Raw genomic sequence first — 24,828 nt, 5'->3', positions numbered from 1 at the left:
GTTTTTCTGGTCTGATGTTGACACTTTCCACAAAAAAATGTGGAACATACAGCAAATGTTGATTTTTCTTCAGTATTTCTAAATAGATGTTGGGCCAAATGCTGATTGTAGCTCCTATTATTCCTCACAAACGTATAAAAAACCCATTTGAAGCAGAGCACTGTTTTTCTAAAAGTTGATATATTTTAACTTGTCCCTCTGTGGTCTGAGCTCAAAAAACATGCAAAACTTTAAAGCTGTTAGAGACACAAAACAATTGAGTGAACAAGTGAAAATAGAGGGAGAAAGAGTAGAAAATAGAGATCTCTCCTGTGGAAATCTTGTCTCAGTGCCTCTGGAAACTTTGAATTGGAACAAACATTGTTAGAGCCTTTGAATTACTATTACTAAACCTTTAAATTACAATCTGCAATTAACGACTTATCCCATTACCAAAATAGCCCCATAGTTGTCAGTCAAGTCAGTTTTATTTATATAGTGCCAAATTATAACAGAAATTATCTCTGGACACTTTTCCTATAGAGCAGGTCTAGACTGTACTTTTACCAGTGTTATTTACAGTGTAGTATTATAAACTTAATAAAAACTATTGATTGAGGCATTTAATGGACATATCCTCTGTGTGTGTGTGTGTGTGTGTGTGTGTGTGTGTGTGTGTGTGTGTGTGTGTGTGTGTGTGTGTGTGTGTGTGATTGTGTGTGTGTATGTGTGTGCGTGTGTGCCCGCATTTTACTTACCATTATATATTATTATTATTATTATTATAATTACCATATACAGTACTATTTAGATTACCTGTACTCCTTGTAGGTGGTGGGCCCACAGAACAGTAGCCCCATGTTACTTTTCTAGGCCCCTTTGCCTGGCCCGCAGATACTTGTTGACAAAATCCCCTTGCAGGTCTGGCTCCAGGAGGGCCCTCAGTGTCCCTGGTCTGTGTGAAGTGACACTTTCCCGAAAACAGGTGTTCTCAGGGTTCTATGAATCACTCTTAGTCTGGCCCCTCCCCTGGTACCAATTTGTGTTCCTCCTGACAACACAGTCCCCAGTATCACCAAGACACACAACCCCCCCCCATGTCAAGGTGGTGATTCTAAGAGGAGCAAAGGAAGGCAAAGCTTTCAATTTATCATTTCTTATACAGTCCAGTACTCACCTATGGTCATGAGCTTTGGTTAGTGACGGTAAGAATGAGATCAAGTGGCTGAACTGGGTTTCCTCCATAAGGTGGCTGGGCTCACCCTTACAGATAGGGGAAGTAGGTCAGACATCCGGAGGGAGCTTGGAGCCACTGCTCCTTCATGTAGAATGGGTCCAATTGAGGTGGTTCAGGCATCTGATCAGGATGCCAGGGCATCTTCCATTGGATTTTTTCCAGGCACGTCCCACTGGTAGGAGGCCCCAGGGTAGACCCAGAACATGCTGGGGAGACTACATATCTCATCTGGCCTGGAAACGCCGCAGGGTCCCCTAGGAGGAACTGGAAAGCATTGTTGGGGAGAGGGACGTCTGGACTACCTTGCTTAACCTGCTGCCATCACACCCTGACTCTGAATAAGTGGTAGAAAATGGATGGATGTTTTGTCATTATTTTTCTAGTCATTCGTTTATAATTATATGTATTACGAATAATTGGGGCAAGGGCCTGTAATATTGCATAGTGCACATTTCAGTATGTCAAATATCTAATGTAAGTCTTGCTTTGTCTTGAGGTGCAAAGTTTAAAAAAAGTAAATACACATTTTTGAAAAAAGTCTATTTTTTCTCATGACAGTCATTAAAGGAGAATGCAGTTTAGATCTGGATGTACTTTCGGTTTTCGCATAATGAGGTCAAAACAAAACAAACAAATATATCTGCAGTGGTAGGGAATACTTTTTCTTCTGTTTTCAATTAATGTCAGTGCAGACTCTGGTTTGCAATATATTTTTCCTCCACATTCTGCTGTAAGGTTAGCAGTTCCTTGCAACATAGGGTGAGTGAGAACATGCCCTTTTCGTCTCCTTTGTCTATTCACATTCACAAATTACACAAGACTGTGGATGATTTCATTAGTTCTCAGCGCATATGAATGTAGAGAACTGTTTATGGTTTCCCTGGTTACTGACTTCATATTTTGTAATTTTTCCCTACCAATCTGTGTTTATTCCAGATGATTTTGTAGCACAACTGCTCTTGGCTACATCTCATGCCTAACCGCATTACTGTGTTGTAACCACACAATTACAGCAAAGACCAACCTCAAGGGTATTATTGCTTTTATTCAATGAAGCTCCTCCTTTGCACTGCTTGAGAGGTGTTCTTAAGAGTAGTACATACATCAGAGCCCAGCCCCAAGCTACAGTATAAACTTAAGCTGCTTCTGAACACCTGCGTGAGCTGTGTTTGCTGTGCTTGTGATTTCTACTATGAATGTGAATGTGGAAAGTCGCTATTACTGAGCTGCTCCTGGTCCAGTAAAACCTCAGATATCACTGTTGTTTGTGCCACAGATGATCCACTCTGCAAAATGTTGCTCAGTTGAGCTTCATGCTTGAAAATTTCTCAACAATAATCTGAAGGCTGTTGATTTCAAATGTACTCACTCAGTGATGCACATCACCGACTCCACAGAGAAATAATGGTTAATCATATCGTACTCTGATTCATTCTGTTCTCTGTTTCAGTAATTTAAACTTAAAGTTCAGCTTATACTATTACACTCCTGTTGTTGTTGTTCCCCTCCTCTCTTTTATAAGTTGTCTTCCTCCTGCAGTCCATCTTTGACCAGTAGATGGCAGCCTTACTACACAGAGCTGTAGAAAGGAGCTATCCATGGTGCTGAATGGATGACTAATGTTTTTAGAATCTATCTATCTATCTATCTATCTATCTATCTATCTATCTATCTATCTATCTATCTATCTAGGCATTTATCTATCTGTCTGTCTCCCAGCCACTCGTCTTGCCTCCCTGTCTGCCTGTCTTTTGAAGAGCAGCAGCTGATGTGTTTTGTGTAGAACGACCCTCTTGTTGGTTGAAAACGACAGTCTTTTTAGGAATGTATGCTGAATGAAGACTCCCACCAGTAGATGTAAAAAATTTTTTCATAAATATATATAAAATGACTACCCTAGTCCAATGCACAGAGAGCTACCAGCTTGATGGATGACTCACAGTAATGCTGTGAAATGGCTCAACCCACACACACACAGCCACTCACTGAAACACACGACACACACTCATACTAACACATGCAGCACAACACTCAAATACACACATACTGTATAAACCTCTCTCTCTCTCTCTCTCTCTCTCTCTCTCTCTCACACACACACACACGTGCACACACACACAGGCTGTGATATCAAAGTTGAGATGGTTAACTATCTGTATGGAGGAAGGAGGTTTGCAAGTGGAACAAAATCAGTGTGGATTAACATGGTAGGAGATTAGCAACAAATCTTTATGAAAACTATTTAAAGCAAAAACAAGCTGCTGTACCCTATAAATCCTGTAACATGGTCGTAGGACTCAAGGGGTCTTTTCTGAAGCAAAATGAGGATTAGTTCAAATTCACAGTTTTTTTCCATATTGTTGCAACTACTAGTATGAGTGTTTGCTGATTATTCAGATTTATGCATACAGCAAATACAGATCTGTCTACAAAAATCTTCCTTAGATACATTTATGAGCGTGCTTGATTGGCTCCAGTAACTACCAAGATGACAACAAGTGGTAAATCCTCAACTAAACTACGGGGAATATCACAAAAGCTATGTCAGTTTGCGGAGTCTATACTTTGGCCGCCCACTCGCTGGCTTTTCTTTTCATGAGTTGAAAGTAATGGGTGACACCTGCTGTGAAATACTGTAATGGGCCAAATTTAGAGTGACGTGTAATTTGCATTTGCCTCTAAATCTTGCTGCTGTTGGTCGTCTTGGTGGCTCAGCGGGCTAAGTCTCCACGTTGTGTTTGTAGCGTTGTAATCTTGTTAGCGTGATCCTCTGCACATTCCACCAGGGACGGGGGATCAATAACTGGCTCGTGGCTCCGAATGGGGCGCGCACACAGACACACAAGCACACAACTATTTTCAAGTACTTTCCCAGACTACTATATTTGAGGTCACATGATGTTAAACACAAAAAAAACATCACACTCTACCTCTTGCCAATCAGTGTTTGTGTGTGTGTGTGTGTGTGTGTGTGTGTGTGTGTGTGTGTGTGTGTGTGTGTGTTTGACTTTTTCTTTGCCTCTTTCCTTCCAGTCCTTTTCTGTTTACCTTTTTCATTTCTACATCACCTTCTCATTTTTGTTGGTCCTTCTCGCTCCTTTCTTTCATCCCATCCTAGCCATCTATCTTTTTCTGCCGCCTTTTCCTTCTTCTGTCGTTCTCCCAACCCACCACTTTTCCCTCTCAGTCTCCTCTCTTTTTTCCCAGGCTTTCCCACCCTTCGCTTTGATTTCCTCTTCTCTCACCTTATTGTTTTCTCCTTTAGTCCCCATACCTCTACTTCCCCTCCCTCCTTCTTTCCTCACTCCTTCAACTTCTTTCTCTTTCCCTCTATCTTCCTCTCTCCCCTGAGCCCCCCTCCCCTCTCCACTTCTCTCTTTACTGTATTCTCTTTCTACTCTTTCCTCTGTCTTTCCTCCTTTCTCTCTCACTGGCTGTCTCTTGTCCTTCTTTTCCACCCCCCTCCCTCCTTTCCTCCCTTGCTGTCTTTCCTGAAATGCTCTTTGCTCCTTTTTTCTATGTTCTAATCCCTCTTTCCTTTTATCCATCTTTTACCTTTTTCTCTCCCCTATTTTTCTTTCCTGGTTATTTCTCCCTTCTCCTTTGCCCTCTTGCCTTACTTGTCCTCCCTTCAAAATTCCCCTCTTTTCTTTCCCTTCTCTTCTCTCATCCCTTCCTCCCTTCTCCCTCCTTTCCTTCCCTTCCTCCCTCCCGCTCACTTTCTTTCCTTCTTCGATTTCCTTCCTTCCTCCCTCCCTCCCTCCATCTCCTCCTCCACTATCTTCCACTTTTCCTCCTGGTCTTTGACTTCCCCGTGTAACCTCTCTTTCTCTCCTTGCGTCTGCCTCTCTCTCCCATGCTCTTTCTCCCTCTCTCTCCCTCTCCCTCTCTCAGTCGTCGCTCGCTCGCCGTGCTGTGCGGACCTACCAACCATCTCTCTACTCTACTCTACTGAATCTCCTCATCTCTCTGTCTCTCTCCTCCGGTCCACCGGTCTCTGCTATGACAGCTCACACCAGCGGCGTGTTGCCCGATCTCAGACCGTCAACCCGTCACCGGTTGTCCTGTCTAAACGTTAACATGGACATGTGTGTGTGGGATATTCGTGATTGATCCTCGGGTGTAACATATTTTTTGTTTTTTTTTTGTTTTTTGTTTGTTTGTTTTTTATATAAAAACGAAAGAAAAAGGAGGAGGGGGGCGGCCGTCCTCTTTTACCCCCCTCCGCCTCCTTCAGCCAAGCAGAGCGGCAAGGTGGGGAGAAGGCTTTAAAATTAAGCCAGCTTGGATTTATTTAACAGCAAAATGACGGATTTGGGAGTGCCGGAGATGCTGCTGATGAGGAGGAGGCTGCATGTGAAGAAAACGGGCAGGCTGAGACGCGACCTCCCGCTTCTCCTCCTGCTGGGGCTTGTCATCGGGGATTTCTCCTCGTCCAAGGGTGAGTTTTGGAGGTTTTCGATTTGTCTGCGTTTCTGTGTGCGTGCCCGCGCATTTGCATGCCGGCATGTGTGTGTGTGTGCGCACGCGCGTTTCGGAGGGGATCAGAATATTCACAGGTCGGCGTGTTTGCGTCCGTGCGCGCACGCGAGAATAAGGAAAGGTGGTTAATTCGTGCGGTTTTGTTGCTACGGACAGCGTTGGTGTGTGTGTGTGTGTGTATGTGTGTGTTTGTGTGTGTATGTTTGTGTTAGAGAGAGTTGCGGATGTGCGTGTGTGCGCGCAGCTCTGGTTGTGTGTGTCCCTTTAGTGCGCGCTTGTTTCAGATACTGAGAGTGTAAATGAGAGAATTAGAGCTAGCCTATATGCACGCACTGGGGCTTAGTGTGTGCGCGCGTGAGAGAAACAGAGAGTGCAGTGCCCAACTTGGACACAATATTACATCTGAGGAACAGTGTAGGCATGCTCATTTTTTTGGGCCTCCATGCTGTGCAGATATTTTCATCAAAATGAATAAACCAATATTCCATGTGGTTTGTCCCAAGTGTAGACAGCAAATGCCTTATGCCAAATCCTGTCTTGGCAACTAACTCAATAACCTGTGTTACTGTAAACAAAATGAGCAGAGAGAGACTCTGACAGAGCGACACAGACAGGGATGGGGTGAAATTTGATGTGGCGGGCAAGTAGAGAGGAAGCATGCTCATGGTGAAACATGATTTTGTGGAGTCACACTCACAGAGGAGCAGTTGTCTCAAAGACTGTGGAGAATCTGATGGTATGACAGGGGATTGATGCTGTTTGTCAGCAGCCCAGCAGGTCTGTGTTGGTGGGGATTTTGTGGCCATGGAAGTTGCTCATGTTCCAGATGGATGGATAGATAGATAGATGGATAGAGAAGAAAGCATTAGCATTCTCCTCGTTCGGTGGGAGCGTTACTGTTACTCTGTTTATCAATAGCTTCTCTGTGTGCACTTCTCCTCCCTCTCTTTCTCAATGCCTGTCCTTCTGTATTTCTCTCTCAATCTCCCCCTCTCTCACACACACACACACACATGCACACATCTGTCAGGTCTTTCCCCTCTGTGATTAAGAGGAAAATGGATTCTAGCAGTGTTAAAATTCCTGATAATTGTTTGAGGGTGTAAGTAACAGGTTTTTTTTTCTGTGTAGTCCCCATGCCTTTCTGTCAACACTGATCTACTTCTGGACATTTTATACTGTGCATTTTTATTTTGTGTCTGTGTGTGTTTGCTATCTTTATCTGTATTCCACTGCTGTACATGCAGACTGTCAATCTGGGAAAAAAAGGGATTTGAATGAAAATGCAATTGTCAGAGAATTGTGCACGTTCATGAATAAGATGATGGTGCATTTAAGATCTTTATGATTGAAGCAACTGCCTCTTATCACCTGCGATTTATCTTTCACTTTGATAAGTGTGCATATGTTTTTTTTTTCATTGTCATAAGCAGTTTTATAATGGATGCTTCTATTATGTTTCTATTATTCTCAGTTAAACAACAAAAAAAATGTCGAACATGGAACACGTAATTTACCTATTTAATCCAACACTAATGAGACCACGATAATGGAAACACATAAAGCCTTTTAGTGTCACATTATTACAATGATGTGCAACAGACCAGCAGCTATTTTTAGCTGTTGAAGAGCTAAACACACAGAGAGACAGAGTATAAGAGAAAATTAAAGGGCAGACAGACATCTGGAAAGACAGACGGAGGGTGGCAATAATTTATTTCATCAAACCTCAAACCCCAGATGGTTGTCAGCCTTTTAAATGTGATGTCGCATTTTAAATTCCAACACACAACTAATTATTGATTGTCTGGAAATGTCACTTAAAAATGTCATAAGAAGTCAGCTATCTTCAGACATGAACTGAAGTGCAAATAAAAGACGCTGGCAGGAAGTTTTAAGCATGCTGGTGATTATTTGCCGTGATTTAACAATAATTTTGTAAAAAAAATTCCTAAAATCTAAATCCATTCCTCTTCTATCTATTTGGCTCTTTCTGCTCTTACTTTGACTGTGATATTAGGGATTATTTTGATATTTACAGAAATTATTTTTTAAATATCATGTATAGCAAGTTCAAGTGATCTACATATTTGCCTATCATCATAACAATTTTTAACTTAATCAAATTTCTTTTTATAACATCAACAAGTTTACTCTGTAAGTAAAGAGCCTAGTTCCTAATTAAATACACAATCTGGATTTTATTTAAAGATCAAAATCAAAACCTTGGATTAGGCAACATTAGTTAAATCACAATAACAAATAAAAATGTTAATTGTGAATCATCTGTATGCATACAGGATGCCCTTATAACAATAAAACAAAATCAGATTTCTGTTGCCTGCCCTACTCCAATACTTACAATATTTACATACATTTAGCTGCCAAACCTGCTTCTTTATCAAAACCTCAGACGGAGAGAGAGGAGAAAAAACAAATTCAGCCCATTCATCAACAGGTTGTTTCAGCCAAGAAACATCCAAACATCCAACTGTGAAGATAATTCCCATAAAACCCAGTTACTGTTAATATAAATGATATATTGTTAACAACACTCTACAAAGGAAGGTACAAAAGACATTTTTGGCACATGCTCGCACTCACGCACGCACACACGCACACACGCACACACGCACTTACTTTCGTCACTTTTGGGGGAACTACATAGACTTGAATTCATTTCCTGGAGTCCTGGAGACCAACCCTAAGCACTACTTGCATAACCCTAACCTTTACCCTGACCCTACCCGCTGTCCCAAAAATCCCAATTGAGGACACTCCGTGTCCAATTACCTGGTCTGTAGTCTGAAATTTGTGCCCAAGAGTGACACACACACACACACACACACACACACACACACACACACACACACACACACACACACAGATGAGAATGTCTGAGAACTTCATTTTAGACTCCCACTGGGACTATGAAGCACTTGATTAATCGCTCATGCACACACTCATTTATACACTGAGAGAAATAAACATACACACACACACACACTCAAACACAGACCCATTGGACAGTTATTATTTATTCTTATCAAAGACAGGACTTATTTAAATGTATCTTTCTAAAGCTTTTTAATGTTTTTATCCTTATGAGGACATTTAGACCCATATGCACACTCACTCACTAACACCTACTCTCACACACACACACACAGTACATGCACACGGTGACAATTAGCTGACATTGAATCAATGCCAAACAACAAGATATTGGAACTAGCTGTCTCTCCTCCTGCCTGGCATACTAATATCACACACATGGGAAGCACACAAACTCAAGCTCTTTCTCTCTCGCTCGCTCTCTGTCTCTTTCTCGCTCCCACACACACACACAAACACACACACACACATACATACAGTTCCTGTGGATGAGACGATAGCTAATTAAAACAGAGCTATCCAAATTCACCGTAGGTCTACAAAACTGAGGGAATGACACATATAGGAGTATGAAATGTGCCAATGAGATTTGTGAAAATTCAGAAAACATAATAAAATATATAAATTGTGCGTATGTCAAACACTCATCAAAAATTATTTTACAAGACTCAGGCTTGAAGATTCATTCTTGACCTTGAGGACACCTTCAGTGTATGTGCTAAATACAAGGTCCACTTATTCAGCTATTGTAGTAGCTTTTGACCGGACCCCATGGCATTCTTCAGTAAATTAAACTTGCGCAGATGTCACCATTTCTTAGGATCTTCCCTCAATATGTGACCACCTGTTTTCACATAACTGAGGTCCTGTGCTTAGGTCACGTGATGCCACCTGAGCCTGTTCCAGCCACTGAAAAAGTCAGCAGGGTACATATGAAAGCTCTAGCAGTGGATAAATAAGTGGATCTTGTGTTTATAATGTACAACATATATTTTTGAAGTATTTAGAAAAAATAGAATACCTTAATTCCTCCTATTTAGAATTCATTAGCAGGCTGTAAACACCTTATATGTGTATTTATAGCAAACTGCAATGTTGTTGAAAGCAGATATTTATTGATGTATCTGTCAACAAATGTAACTCCTCCAGTGGGCACCCGTAAGTGGACGCTGGTGTGTAAGCAGATAATGAATGCCAATATAATCAAACACAGTTGGAATTATATAGACTATATATTTATAGGAGAATTTACATTTTTTGAAAATACTGTACATTAATAATTACTTAAAACACCTCTATATCTGCTTAGAACTACATTGTAGTGTGTTATAAACCATTTAATAAATGTTTATATCCTTCTTATAAATGCTAAATGCGGGACTTAGAATAAAGTCTTACTGAATTTATTGAATTGTAGCTTACCTGGGATTCAACATAGGTGAGGTTTTCCATCTTGCACAAAACACAAAACCTCAGATAATTAAAGGCTCATTTTTGGAAATCAGTAGTTGACATGCTCTGTTTGGTATTGATAGTAAATCACCCGATGCTCTGATTTTTTCTGATTAACACGACTACAGTACAGTTTCTATTCTATGCATATATAGAAACATTTGTGCAGCTTTGTGGGTGTCTCTGTGTTTGTGCTGGTGTGTTAATGATACATTTATTTGTAGCTTACTTTAAAATCAGCTGTGTGTTTGTGGGATGATGTCTTTGTGTGTGTGTGTGTGTGTGTGTGTGTGTGTGTGTGTGTGTGTGTGTGTGTGTGTGTGTGTGTATGTATGTTTTAATAATTCTCTGTTTCCTGTGTATGAGAAGCATGGGAGCTCTTATAACTTTCACCTCTAAGTTGGAGAGATGGACTAAAAGGCACACACTCATGCACACACATAGACATTTTCTTCTAAGTTTTCCCCTCAGTCACACCGAAGACCACACACAGTTCAAACAAAAAAGAGCAAGAAAGACTGTGTGTGTGTGTGTGTGTGTGTGTGTGTGACCTGTAGCAGAAAGAGCGAGACATGTCATTGAGTACTGATGATTTTCAGGTACTTGAGGGTCCTTCTAGTTGTCCAGTGAGACCAGAGAATACACACACACTTCAATACAGTTAACTACCGCAGAGTACACAGTTCAATGGAGAGCAAAGAGGTAGTGAGTGAATGTGTGTGTAAGAGAGAAAGAGAAACAGAAAGGGAGCCACAGAGAGATATAATAAATCCTGGCCTGAAATTTAAATATAGCTATATTTATATACATGCAGAACAAATGAAGTGAAACGGTGCTACGGTTAGTCAGAATAGAGTTAACTATCAGAGAACACACAAAGTACATATACATGGGTCATTATGCTTGTGATGCTGGAAAGAGAAAAATTTTATTTTATTTTTTAAAGCCCTCCATGCTGACTTGAAAATGAGCGGGTAATCTATCTTTATAGTGTTCAAATGACAGAACTTTTAAAAGAGCCATGGCCTACATAGAGTAGACTAATTCAGGGGGAGAGGGCAGTGAGAGAGACATACAGAGAGGAAAAGAGAATATGTGTGAAGACGGAGAGACAGAGAGAGAGAGAGAGAGATTGAGATAGAGGCAGAGATCAGAACAAGTGTGTTAAAGACAGATTGGGATGGAGAGGAAGCAGAGGAACTGCTATGCACTGAGAGACAAAGTGAAGGAGAAAATGAAAATGTATTCCCCAGTAGACGTGATTAATCAGGAATGACTTTTCCATCTTGTGCTGCTCGGCTAGTAATGTCTGGCATTAAGTAATGACATCATAACCCTGTCCTCCCTGAATTTATACCTCAAATATGGAGGGAAATCCACCAAGCTGACCTAAAGGCAGAAGCAAACAGGGCTCTAAAATCTGTTGATATTAATGACTGGACTCAAATATTGCATGCTTGCTGTAAATACTGCATCACACACTGCAGAATCTTACATCTATCTGTCATTTAAAATCAGAGAGCACAGTGTGAAAAAGGGAAATAAAAGAGCATGTGTATGTCATATGAAATAGCATGACAAAGCTTGAAATTATGAACATCATAAAAGTGCTTTTGCATAACTGGTCCAATTGTGTTTTACCACCCATTAGTATGCATGAGTAAATGCCATATCTGCTTTAGTTGTCAGGCTCTTTTTCTGAACCACCATGTTAATGTGTTTTTTTTCCTGAAACCTTTAAAACCAACTAACAGAGACCACTACATTCATTTTTTGCCGCATACATCCAGTATCTAAATAAAGATCTAGTGTATACTATTAACACTCCAAATACACGTCTGATGAGCTATGTGCTGGAACACGCATTCTAATTTATATCATAAGTTGAAACTTTGCGTTTAGCTGATAAATAGCATTTAATGCAGCCACTTTGGAACATCAGTTTGTTGCTGTTTTTCTGTACCTTGTAGAGCCGACGCCTCGCTGTGGTGGGAGCTGAGGGTTATTTCATAACACAGGATTACTCAGCCAGCCAGCTCTAAAAATAAGCATGAAATGAACCTCTCAACTGGAGTTCATAATGAAAGATCGGTCGGTGTGGCTACAAGACATCCATGAAAACCAATATCCAAATTTAATTTGAAAAATTATTCAGAACATCAACAGCTATGCTACATTTTTACCAATTCCAGCATACTACATAATTTCTACTGCTTTCTGTTCGTTTGCGATGTTAACGGCCATGCAATGCATTCTGGTAGCGGCGTAGTGGGTTCAAGAAGCGGGGCTGCACATTGATCGCTCCATGTATGCATAAAATTGAGGTCTAGTCTACTTTATTCAAGTTTTAAATGTCAAACCTCCCTCACTACCTGTCAGAACTTCCAAACCTTGTGAACAAACTACATTCAACACTCAAAAGATTTAGTGTACTGTGGTATTTGCCAGCACCCGTTGATTGGCGGGCTCTGCCTTTTTTTGTACTCAGACTCAAAAACGTTACATTTGACTGTTGTCATTATCTATATACAGATCATGTGCCTCCATTTACTCCTAGATCTATAGTATTTGGTAGGGGCTGCATTTTTGGGGGTGTATTGCTCATAGAAGAAATACTAACAGAAGTCTGATTTGAAGCTTGTCAGAAATAGACAATGCACAACGAAAACGTTTTACAAATGAGGTGAAAATTATGAATCACTGTGCTGATCCAAATAATTTTGTTTAGTTCAGGTAAAAGAATTTGATGAAGTTTGTATTTTTTCTAAGCTATTGCATCACATTCAAATGCACATCAGTATGTACATTAGAAAGCAACCCTGTCACTGTAATTATAATGCTTTTGTTCTGTGCTAATTGTTGTTTACTGTTCCGTTCAGTTCAGCAGAAAACTACGCTTATACAAGAACTGTTTGAGAGGTTAATAGCTCAGGAGCCAGTTACTTTCAGAGTTATCACATGCTTTTAACCTGGAAGTAGTGCACTGTATATTATGGCTGAGATGATGACGGTGCTCTCAGTCACCAGTGATGGGCTCCACTGCTAAAGGCTGCTGATTCAGCTTGTGACAATGGTGATTCAGTGTGGTCCACTTAGATGTTAAAAAATTCAGTACTACCTCTGTATGAAACATTTTGTTAATTTTCACAACAGCAGTAAGTGTCACCATTTGCAGTTAACAGTAGAACAATGCTACGGGACACCCTACAAGGCATTCAAACTGAATGCCATCTGAAGTTGGATAGTACTGCAGCAGAATTAGAGCCAAGAAATCACCTTTTTTTCTGGAACACCCAATGTTTCTTCTCCTTTTTTCTTTTTCTTTTTTTTTTGCCAGAGCCCTCAGTAGCGGTGGCCTCACTGCATCAGCACATTGGTCTTCTGAGTTTTTTTGATGTGGTGCCATTGTCGGTCTGAATGTAAAACTGTTCCTTACTATGGGGTATCCCAAGGCTAGCAAGTTAAAATAACACAGATAAAAGTAATATGGTAATTACTGGTGCAGGTATGGAAAATCAGTTTTTGATGAGCGTGCAGGATCAGTTGGGAGGACCGGTAAGGATTCAGTGTTTTGCTCAAGGACACTTAGGCAGGTTGGAGTTTTAGCTTGAATACAGATCCTGTATGCGGCTGAATGATCTGGTCCATCTACTGTGTCATCCTGCCGCTTCAAACCTGTGTATCTGTTGGTATAATGCTGCTGTCCGCTGAATATAGTGGCTAATGTGTCTGTTAATGTAGCACTTTAGCTGTATTATTATTTCCACTTTGCCTCTCTGTTAGCATGGCATTTTCTATAAGCTGTAGGCTAATGGCTGGCTAGCGGGCTAACATTAAGCAGGCTAATGTGTCTGTTAATGTTACATTAGTGTTATTTCAGTTTTTCTCTCGCTTAGTTCCATGGTTTAAGGGCATAGTCTGTGCATGTGTGTGTGTGTGTGTGTGTGTGTGTGTGTGTGTGTGTGCGTGTGTGTGTTCGTATGAGACACTGTTACAGCACACCTACACTTTGTACATGCGTGTGGGGGTGTGTTTGTGTCTGTGTCTTGTACTGTATGAGTGTGTGTGTATGTGCGCTCTACATATGGAGCCAATGAGTTAAATTTCCATTTCAAAGCGACGAGTCAGCAGCAGCAGAAGCTACTTTCATCCATTAATGTGATTTTAAGGGAGAGAGCGAGACAGTGAGACACACACACACTGAAAGAAATACATAGAGCCACAGTAATAATTACTCTCCAGGTTGGCAAAGGGTTCAGATTGTTTATTAGTGTCTCTGTCTCTGTGTTCCACTCTCACTGACAGCCACCTCCCATCTCCCTCTGTCTTTCCTTGTGTTTTTAGTCAAATTATGTGTACTCCACTTATCTGCTGAACAGTCCAGTGTTCTAATGCAGCTGTCACTCACATTAACGGGTTCACTGCTCTTCAAAGTGTTGTTTTACCACTGTATCTGTAAAAAGTTGAGAAGTCTGCAGAAGATGAATCATTTTAAAGAAGAAACAGTCTGCGAGTGTGGGTGTTTGTCTTGGCCTTAAAGAGAAAAATGCTTAGGGTTAGGGTTAGATCTGTGTGTGTTAGGGGGGTGGGGTGGGGAAAGGGTGGGGGGCAGTGACAGGATTATTTTGTGCTTGAGTGCCCTTTTGTGTGTAAATGTCCATGTATAAGCTAAAAGTGTTTATGTGTGTGTGAGTGCGCGCCACTGTGTTGAGGCATTGTGTGTGTATACACAGCTTTTCTGACTGCAGCCATGCGAAAGCTGTACAAGCTGTGTGTCATATTAGTGTAGTGCTGCAAGTTGAAAGTGAATGTGTTTTGAATTTGTTTATGTATGTGTATTGGTGTTTGCTTGTTAACACAAGTCTGCATGAGTGGGTGTATTTGCTTGTATGAGTCTTTCCATGTGAAGGAATTTAAACTGTGTTTCCATAAAGTCTGGAAGTTTGCGTGTGTAAATGAGCACAGGCAGAGCACTGTGTACAAGCATACAATACATGTGGCTGTCAGTGAGGGCTTGTTTATTGTTGGAGTCCTGTGTGTTTGTGTGTGTCTGCACTTTCATGCATGGTATTTGGAACATTTGTATGCATGTCTGCATTAATAATCAGCATATTTGTGTGTGCACTTTTGTTTATGGTTTTTCAGTTGAGCGTGTATGTGTGAGTATAAATGCATTAGCCACAGGCTATCGTTGCTCCAGTAGCATCGTTCTTATTCTATCCATTTTTAATGATTGGTAATGGTCGCTAGCAGTGTTGAACCTACATCATAAGGACACGGCAAAAAAATGGTCCCGTGGTGCACAAAGTGTGGAAGACAGAGGAAGAGAGGCTGAAAAAGCGATTGGGAGAGAGAGGAGAAACTGGGAGGGTGTTGATAGATGTTAGCTTGTGGAAACCAACATCATAGGAGTGCTGCTGAACAGGTCCCGTGGTACACTGTGCCACTGCAGTACAGCCCTACAGGGAAGACAGTGGGAGAGGAGGGAGGAGGTGAGAAACTGGCCAGCAGGTTGGCTGACTGACTGACTGTCAGTTTGATTTACTGACTGAATGATGGACTGGTTGTTAAGTTGATTGACTGACTTGCAGGCTGATTGGTTGTGTTACAGGCTGGCTACGTGACTGACTGAGGCAATTGCTGATTTGTTGAAGGCCTTTTACAAGGTACCTTCGTAATGGCAAAGCAGGGAAGGAGGAAGGGGAGAAGGAGGAGGAGGAGGAGAGAGAGCGCAGGCGGAGAGAGGGAGGGAAAGGAAGGCCCCTCAACTGTGTTTAAACACTACAAAAAAGGTTTGGAATGAGTTTCCAGGGTCCAAAGGCCAAGAAACGTACTTAGCACATAATGGCTGTTAAATTGTTTCTTGTTAAATTTAGGTTTTATTTGTTCCCATTAAAGACCACAATGTGCTTTATTACCAATGCTTCCTTGTGCCATCCTTAGGGGAAATAAGATTTTATCCACCGAAATCCAGTGGAATCAAATCAAAGTAAATCAAATCAAATTCAATTGTATTAAACTAAATTAAATTACAAAGGGCAACGGAAACATTTGAAACAATTCATCAATTTAAGTAAAAAAAAGAAAAAAAGAAGATGAAAATGGTTTAAAACTGAGGCGCTGAGGTTTTCATGCCACGCTGACATCTGTAAGTGTAAATTGAGCAATATTGCTGTGTCAGCTGCAGAGGCGAGGCAGAGAGATGGATGGAAAGACAGAGAAAAATGGTGAGGGGTGGGAAAGGAGGAGTGAAAGAAGACAGTGGGGAGGGGGTTAAGGGCAAGGAAGAGAGGGTGGAAGGAGGAGAAGGAAAGGAGGAGGAGGGAGGGAGGGAGGGAGGAGGGAGGGAAGGCCTTAAGCAGTGTGATAAGGAAATAATAAAGGAAAGGTTGTAAAAGGCTCCAAGACTCCAGCCGTAGCAATATCAGCTGCACACACACACTTTAACACACACATTGTTGCTCTTTTTCTCCCTCTTTTTCTCTCAATCACACACACACAGCTGTATGAAAATTGATGTTGCAGTGTCCTTTACAGGCCATTAAATCTGAACAACGACAGTCGCTTACTTCTGTCTGACAAATGATGGCTAAATAACACAGCTTTTCTGTCTGTCTGCCCGCCTGTCTTCCGTCATGGTCTGAAATGCAAGCATGTGTAAATCTGACTTTGTTTTCAGACTAGTTATGGGTTTTTTGAACAATGTTCTCGACTCAGATTTGTTCTAATTCTGCCAGATTTTGCCGCCAAAGACGGTATCAGGTCCCTTCAGCACATCTTCAGCACATTAGACAATGAGCTGCTTCTATGAGGAGTTTCAAGTAGTGCTTCTTGAATGTCAAGAAGCAACCGATTCTCTCTTCTCTCTCTCTCCCCCCTTTTTCTTCCCTTCGCTCTACACTCATCCCTTATCTCATCTCTCGTTTCATCCCTCTGCCCTTTCTTTCCCGCCTCATGTCTTCCCGTCTGTTCATCCTTGACTCTGATTCTACTCTGCATTTTGCCTTATGTATCATCCTCTGCTCCATTTTTTCCCTCCCTGCCACTCATTCCTCTCAATTTTCTTCCTTTTCTCCCCCCTTCCCCCTTTTATTGCTGTCCCCCTTTTCTCCATCTATACCTCCACAGTTTGTCCTCCCTCTCTTCACTTTCTGTTCTTTCTCCCTCATCAACTTCCTCCACCTCACTCCTTTGCTTTCTCCACTCCACTTTCATTCGGTGCCTCTTTCTCTCTCTCTCTCTCTCTCTCTCTCTCTCTCTCTCTCTCTCTCTCTCTCTCTCTCTCTCTCTCTCTTTGCCCTTTCAAGTCCTTAGATTAGGTTGTTGGCATTTTCATTGAGCTGTCTATATGACCACTGAAATAACTTGCCTGTCACAGTCTCATCTGCCCTCTATCTACTTATTTTTCTTGGTCTCTCTTCATTCTCCACTTCTACTCCCCAGCAGTTCCTCCTCCTCTCTTCACCAGCCTTTTATTTTCTCGCTCCATTTTATCTTCTTCCTGTGCTGCTGCTGTCTTGCTTCTCTGCCAATATTCCTCTCAGTTTGTCCTCTCTCTTTCTTTCTCAGTATCTCTGTGTCCTCCTCGCGCCTTTTCACAATTCTGCGCCTCGGCCTTGCTATCTTTCCCCCTCTTTCTTATTTTTTTGCTCTTTCATTCTCTATGCCTTTCTACTCTCATTTTCCCCTCTCTATTTCCTCACTCGGTTCTGTAGATCATTTGTCTAAATGTCAGATGGCCACGTCAGCCACTGTTGGTGTTATATCTGGTTGGTACCATAGAAAGAGAGACACAGGGAGAGAAAGAGTGAAGTGAGGTGAGTGTGTGGTGGGTGCTAGGCTGATGCTGCAGTTTTCTTGTGTTTCTGGCAGTGAAGAGACAGAGAACATGTTTAAAAATGATATGGGGTGTGGGGTGGGTGTAAGAGGAGAGAGCGAGTGAGTTGGCTTATAGAGAAGAAAATGAGATAAGAGGAATGGAGGGAGAGAAGGGGGGCAAGAAGAAAAAAAAACAGGAGAACGAGAGAAATGAAGAGAAAGGGAGAGGGAGAGCCTGCGTGTCTACATGCCTCTAATCTGTTGATGGTTGAGGGGAAGCAGACAATAAGCCATTATCTCTCGAAGACTTAGCTTTAGCTGCAGCAGTACGGCACTGCATACTGCTAGTGCCAAAGCGGCTTACAGCACAGTTATGTACCCAGGATGCACTGACACCCATACAGGAACAGGACAGCACATCAAGACAGTTTAAATAAGGAGCACGATAAGTTATCTATACACACAACTTAATTATAGTAACAATCGAATCTGATACGAAGACCCAACGTTTAAGAGATCAAAGAAAACTGTAGAGTTTTCAACTTCAATGAAGAAAAGCATATTTACACTCAGTTGGCAGTTTATTAGAAACACCCAGCTAAAACTAATGCAGTCTAATCCCACAGTCTTGCAATAAATTCTACCTTCATGAAGGTTATGATATTTAGTTTAATAAAAACATGGTCTGAAACTGGATGGGGGAACTTTAACTTACTTTAAAAAAAATTCAAAAGTAACTTGAAGCTCCAAACAGGGACATGTTTACTTTATTAACATCCATGCAGGAATAGGACATGAAGCCTTGTCTTCAGTGTCAAAGTCCTGTTCTCTGTACACTCTCTGTCCCCCCCATCCACCTCCGTTCGTCTTTCAAGTGCTACAAACTGTAGCATTTCCTAAACAGTGGCACTGATTTTAATTCAGACAGCAATTAAGCATAACGCATAAACTATTTGGGAAAACAAATTAGTTGTACAGTACCAGTGAAAAGTTTGGACACACTTTACCATACAAACACAGTATCTAGCAGACAGTGTTGAACATGTACAGTATAGGAGGGGTTATAGTATCTCGCTGGTGACTTCCAGCTGAGAAAAAACTAATTCTGTGATCAGTGTTTGCTATTAATTTCAGTTTCAACTTTGCTGTTAGTTTGAAAATGTGACTAGAAATTGATAGACATAAAGGAGTATTGTACAGAACAAGGCAGGCATAAGTGCCAGGGGTATGATGAACACACAAAGAGGCCCACACTGAAAAGATACATTCTGTATAGTTCCTGTGTGCTCATGAAGGAGAGGAGAAAAAAAAAGCATCTAGATGGAAAAACTGATACTGTTTTCCATTACTCTTGCACATTTGGCTTTAATGTATTTAATGTTCTGCATTAAGAGCTGTAAAGCTTACAGTTTTCCCTGTATTCTAATTAATATTTAATCAGGAACCTGATGCACCTCCATTTGCAGTTAAAACTGAATGATTAAAAAGTTAATGTACTTCCTATGGTGGTTATGTTTGTGTTGTTTTTGATAAAATGGCGGCATGTGGAGACACATGCCTTTTTAGATGTCTGTAGAGCCCTTTTAGATGTTTTTATTTCTAAAGTCTCCAAAGAATTCGGCACTAGTTTGATCTCCGGGGGCTTCGACTGAGAAGACTCTCCCCACTTTTCCTCAGTTTGTGGACTGTTCTACCAGAGGAGATAGGACCCTGAAGCTGCTGTATGCTAATGTTAAAGAGGCCTGACAATTTTACCTCGCACATTACTTTTTGCACATTTGCATCTGTGCATTTCTCTATTCACAAACTGTGTATTTATTATTATTACCCCTTTGTAGTAGTTTTTACTTTTTTTTTTTACTTATTTACTTCGTCTTTTTGTGTGTTGTGCAATTGTAACAAAGCAATTTCCCTGCAGGGAAGTTTTTCTGACTCTCGTTTGATTCTTTTTATGTGTTTTGATGATTCAACAGATCTTATTTTGTACTCTGCTCTTTCCCTCTCTCCCTCCTTCGTTTTCCTGCACAAATGAGCGAAGAACACTGAGGAAATGCCATTGTGCAAATGGCATCGCCAGGCTTGCAATGATATGGAGTGCAGTTGCCTACATTGTTAGGTTTTGACCCTTAACTCCTTACTCATACTCACTGTAAGTTGCTGTTTAATAAGCAATGCCCTCATTTCCAGTTTGTTGCTCTGATATAGCCAATTTTCTTCTATAAGTGTAAGTGCAGTGTGTAGTGAGCATGGGCAAAATGCTATTTGGGAGGAAGAATGGGGCTTTTAAAGCTTCACAAAGGTAGTCTTAAATCGCACAGGTGTTCTTGATATTGTGTCCACCCTCTGTAGGATGAACATATTGTACAATCTGCAGTGATCAAAAAGGATAAAAGTCTCTAAATATACATGAAAAATCTGTCTAATAATCTCTTTCAGGCTGTCTTTCCTGGTGCTAGAAACAGGAGGGAGGCCAGATTTGACACCAATGCTGTTAAAAAGCTGACGTCACTGCACTGACTAAGACAGAGAACACAGAGAGGTGTCACATAGCAAGCCTGCTCCTCTCCTCTCCTCTTTTCCTGTCTCCCTTCTTCTCCTAATTTTGATTTTAGCATTCATTTTGTGGCATCCAGTAGCCTGCTGGTGTGGAGCTGTTTAGAGGGCATGAAGAGCTTTCTAAATGATGGCTAAATTTAACTAAATGACTTCCTGCACTCAGATCTGATATAATGTTCTCCCCTGCTCCTCTCCTCTCTCTGGATCTTTCTCTCACTGCCTCATCCTTTTTCGCTATTGTCCTTTTCCTCCTCCTTCCTCTCGCTCACGCTCTCTCTCTGTCCTGAAGTGTGATTTCTATTTCTCAATCTCTCTCCCAGCTACCCCCTCCCTCCATCTTCCTATTTACCTTTTTCATCTCTTTCTGTCTCCTGCTCCAACCACTCCCTCTTCATCCTCTCACTTCCTTTCTACTAATCGTTTTGTTTTGTCTTCTTTCTACTCTTATAAAAGGGTCAGACTGTTCTGTCTGAATCCATCTCTGTCTGAAGTCTTAATAAGGTGGCTTTGGAGGAATTTTCTTTTAACATATTAGATAAGTCAGCTGGCAGTTGTCTGTCCTTCTGTCTGTCTGATTGTCTGTCTGTCTGTCTGTCTGTCTGATCTGTCCACATTGTCCTTGTTTCTGTCTGCTGTCTGCAATAATGTGCCTTTGACTGGAAGCGACAACTAATTAGAGGATAGATCTTTTACCTGAGAATTATGGTCAGAAAATTGGAAAAGGATAATTGCTTGTAGATCAGCAGTCAATGGTGACTCAGCCAACCAACAAGTCTGCTTTTGTCGTACGCCATTCATCCACTAACAACCTCTCTGCAGTATTGCCTAATTATCTCATTTATATGTATAAAGTATATCACTCATTAGATTACCATATATATTATGTAACCATATAATTATGTTGTAATATAATGTTACGTTGAAGCTGTAATTTATATTTCCTAATCTGTGGTATCCAATTACTGTATTTATAAGTTTGTGATTTATATGTTGATACAGGTCCACATATTATAATGGCACAGAGGAATATAAGGATACATCAAAGCTCTAATTTAGTTAAATGCATTGTTATTTCATTGACCCTGTGAGCCACAGAAATAAAATATAAATTCTTATTAAACACAGCTTCAGTATTACAAATTCATATAATGTAATATAATCTAATCGAATATAATATAATATTGAAGCTCTCTTCTGAACCAATGTGTTGCCCATCCTAACCTCAGTGGAATACGACACACACTGGAAAAAGATGTGTATTACTGAAGCTTATCAAGTGGTAGCCCACCAGGAGCAGCTGGCTAACAACATAACACCACTGCCCACTGCATCAGCCTCACCTCAATTTAAGCACTTTTTTAGTTTTTATCATCTTGTTGCTGCAGCGTATATCCCGTCACACTGCCATTGTTTATCAGCCATGGCGGTGTTCACCTTCTGGGCATGCAAAATGACCAAATATTTACATAAACATGTTGTCAAATAAGGAAAATCGTAATCATGACCACCACTTTTTATATTATGTAAGACAACAAATAATAACCTTTGTGAAACAGAATAACTTGAACCATAATTTTAATTTTTGAGCGATCTTAAGTGAGCTTAAGAAGAACACAAAATATTTCTTTTGGAAAATACACTTATTGGCTTTGTGCAGAGAGGTAGATGAGGAGATTGATACCACTCTTATGTCTGTATGCTAAATATGATGCTAGATCCAGCTTATCTTAGCATAAAGACTGGAAGCAGGGGAGAACATCTGTTTTAACTGTTCAGATTCAATAATCCACCTACCAGCATTTCTAAAACTCACTGATTAACACAATGTACCTTGTTCATTTTCTACACAAACATAAATGTTCAAGTGACAAGTTGTGGTTTGACGACAAGACTTCTTATCACTTATTTTGTCTGTGAAACTGAACACAAATAACTGCCATCATTTGTGCTAAGACTGGATCCATTTTAATCACACCTATTTATGTATGTAGCAAACATTACATTTGTTTTTCTAAATTGAAATTCCACCTGAATATTGATTCCCCACTAGACACCATGGAAAATCCAGTTGCATTTATTGTATTCGTCAAAAACTGTTTCTGGTTCTGATGCTGAAAGCTCACAGATCTCACTCCGCTCTGCTTTTCCATATTTGAAAAAAAACCCAAAACAAAACAAGTGAAAGTAATCATTCTATGAAATAAATGGACATTATGAAGATGCTGTAAATCTTACTTGTCTGCAACGCAGGTTGATTTGTGCAGTAAGCCTGGCTCAGCAGGCTATCTTGTTTTTCGGCAGTCTGCTTCGTCAACATGACTGATATGTTAATCAGAGTATTATTTATGGTTGAATGTGGAAATCATTGATGAATGCATTATATCTCGAATCTTGTGCAAAACGTGTCATCTGCAGTCTTGTTTTAATGAACCACTGCATAAGAAGTTATGTTGTGTTGTATTGAAGACTATTAATAATCACTGTTTATGATGACTGTGATTAGTCATCTTGCTTGCCAATTAAAAATGATACATTTTTAATTTGTTGTGGATTACATGGTACAGTAAAATATTGTCTTCATGGTACAGTTCTGTAATTAGTTTCAAGGAAAATGCCTCTGGATGATTGTTATAATTCAGGTACTGAAAAATCTTTATTCAGTATCATGTTCAAAAAGCAACCATGACTTATTCTGACTTATTTTCCTAAACCAAAGTATGCATCAGCATTTTTGTGCTAAAATATCTTCCAATGTATTTGGAAAAATAACACAATAAGTAACCAAAGGTGTCCTTGGTGCCCTTCATGTGTAAGACCTGGAACCTTTCTTGCATCTGTTCTCTCTCTTAGCCCTCATATCCGTAAACCACGTTTAATGAAAGAAATGTCCAAAGAAAATATGTACCACTACTAATACTACTCCACCCACTGTGTTACCTTCTCACCATCTCACAATATGGATGGATATAAAACAAAGTATTACTAGAGATTGTATGGCCTTTCCTCAGTACAATTATTACACTGGATGTGGCATTTTATGGATGTGGTGATAAATTTTTCCATAAAACAGAAGATGAATACATTCTCCTTAAATGTCACATTGGAGGAGACCATCTCTGTGTTTCTTCTTCATATTTGCATCCTTTCTCACTTTGCACATAATTTCATCCATAGTGAAACTAAACAGAGCCGCCTCATCTGCTTTTTCCTGTTTAGTTTTTGTATACATTTTATGTTGGGACCCAGCAAATCAAGGCTAATAGCAATAGCAATCCACGAGAGTCAGCTCTTACATCTTTCGCCATTCATTATCTATGCTGCAACACCATGATTTGAAACCTGTCACGTCTGGGTCAAGGTGATGAACCAAAACCTGAAGACATAACAGGACTATCCACGTAGCACCAATGTATCCCAGCATCACATGGTTAACATGTTACTTTAAAATTCATGCAAGGCAAGATGGAGCAGCAGCGACATAAGTCATAGAGTCTGCTTACTGCAAGGTTGCAGAACAAAACTGTTGACTCTGGTCTTGTCATCCATGTCTTACTTCCTCTTTTTTCTTCCACTCCACCAAGATATTACAACATGACAGAAGTCGTGGACCTCTGGCCAGCTGCATTATTACTCAGAATACAACTGTCAGCATTCATATCCAGTATTTTCTCTTCCTCCCATTCCTTTCTCTTTAATCTGTTCTGAGTAGCAATGATAGTATAATTGAGAATGACCTCTGTTACTGCCAGCATAGCATGTGTCTTCTCCATGATGATTAACATTCAATACATCGAAACACCAGCAACCTGAAAACACACGCACCGCTAGATATGATACGATATCAGTCGGGGTTTAGCTGTGAGCAGCAAATGACATGATCAAGAGAGTACCACTGGTGCATGAATCAAAACAATTACACACCCATCAGGTTCTTACAACGTTTGGTACTTAGAGCCACCATTGATCTTGATCTTATCCACTAATAATATTGGGCATTGAGAGCTTGTGAATATTTAAACATATCACAGTTTCCTTTGTAATGTTTCTCAGTGATGGCGGGAGAGAAAGTTGGTTTCTTGTTTTGGTGTTGTTGAAAGTTGTAACAATAAGCGTCGTTTTTAATTTATTTGTCCGGGGAAGACTGCAATCCCCTGCCTTATATTTCTATGGTTATACACTGACAAATGCTGTTCACCGCAGTGCCTTGCTCAACAGCATTTCAAATCTACTGTTGTTGGTTAAGGAAAGGTACTACCTAATTAATAATTTACCTAAACATTTTCCCATGCATTTCTGGTACTGGCAGTGTTTTGCTGTAATGACTCGCCAATACTGGAAGAATATAACTGAATATGAAAGAATAAGAACAAGAAGAATATGAACACTGTTACACAATGACACACACACAC

This window comes from Seriola dumerili, unplaced genomic scaffold (genome assembly GCF_002260705.1).
Source record: "Seriola dumerili isolate Sdu_G_001 unplaced genomic scaffold, Sdu_1.0 BDQW01000003.1, whole genome shotgun sequence".
In the NCBI taxonomy this organism is placed as follows: Eukaryota; Metazoa; Chordata; class Actinopteri; order Carangiformes; family Carangidae; genus Seriola; species Seriola dumerili.
Note: the sequence above shows the minus strand (reverse complement) of the source record.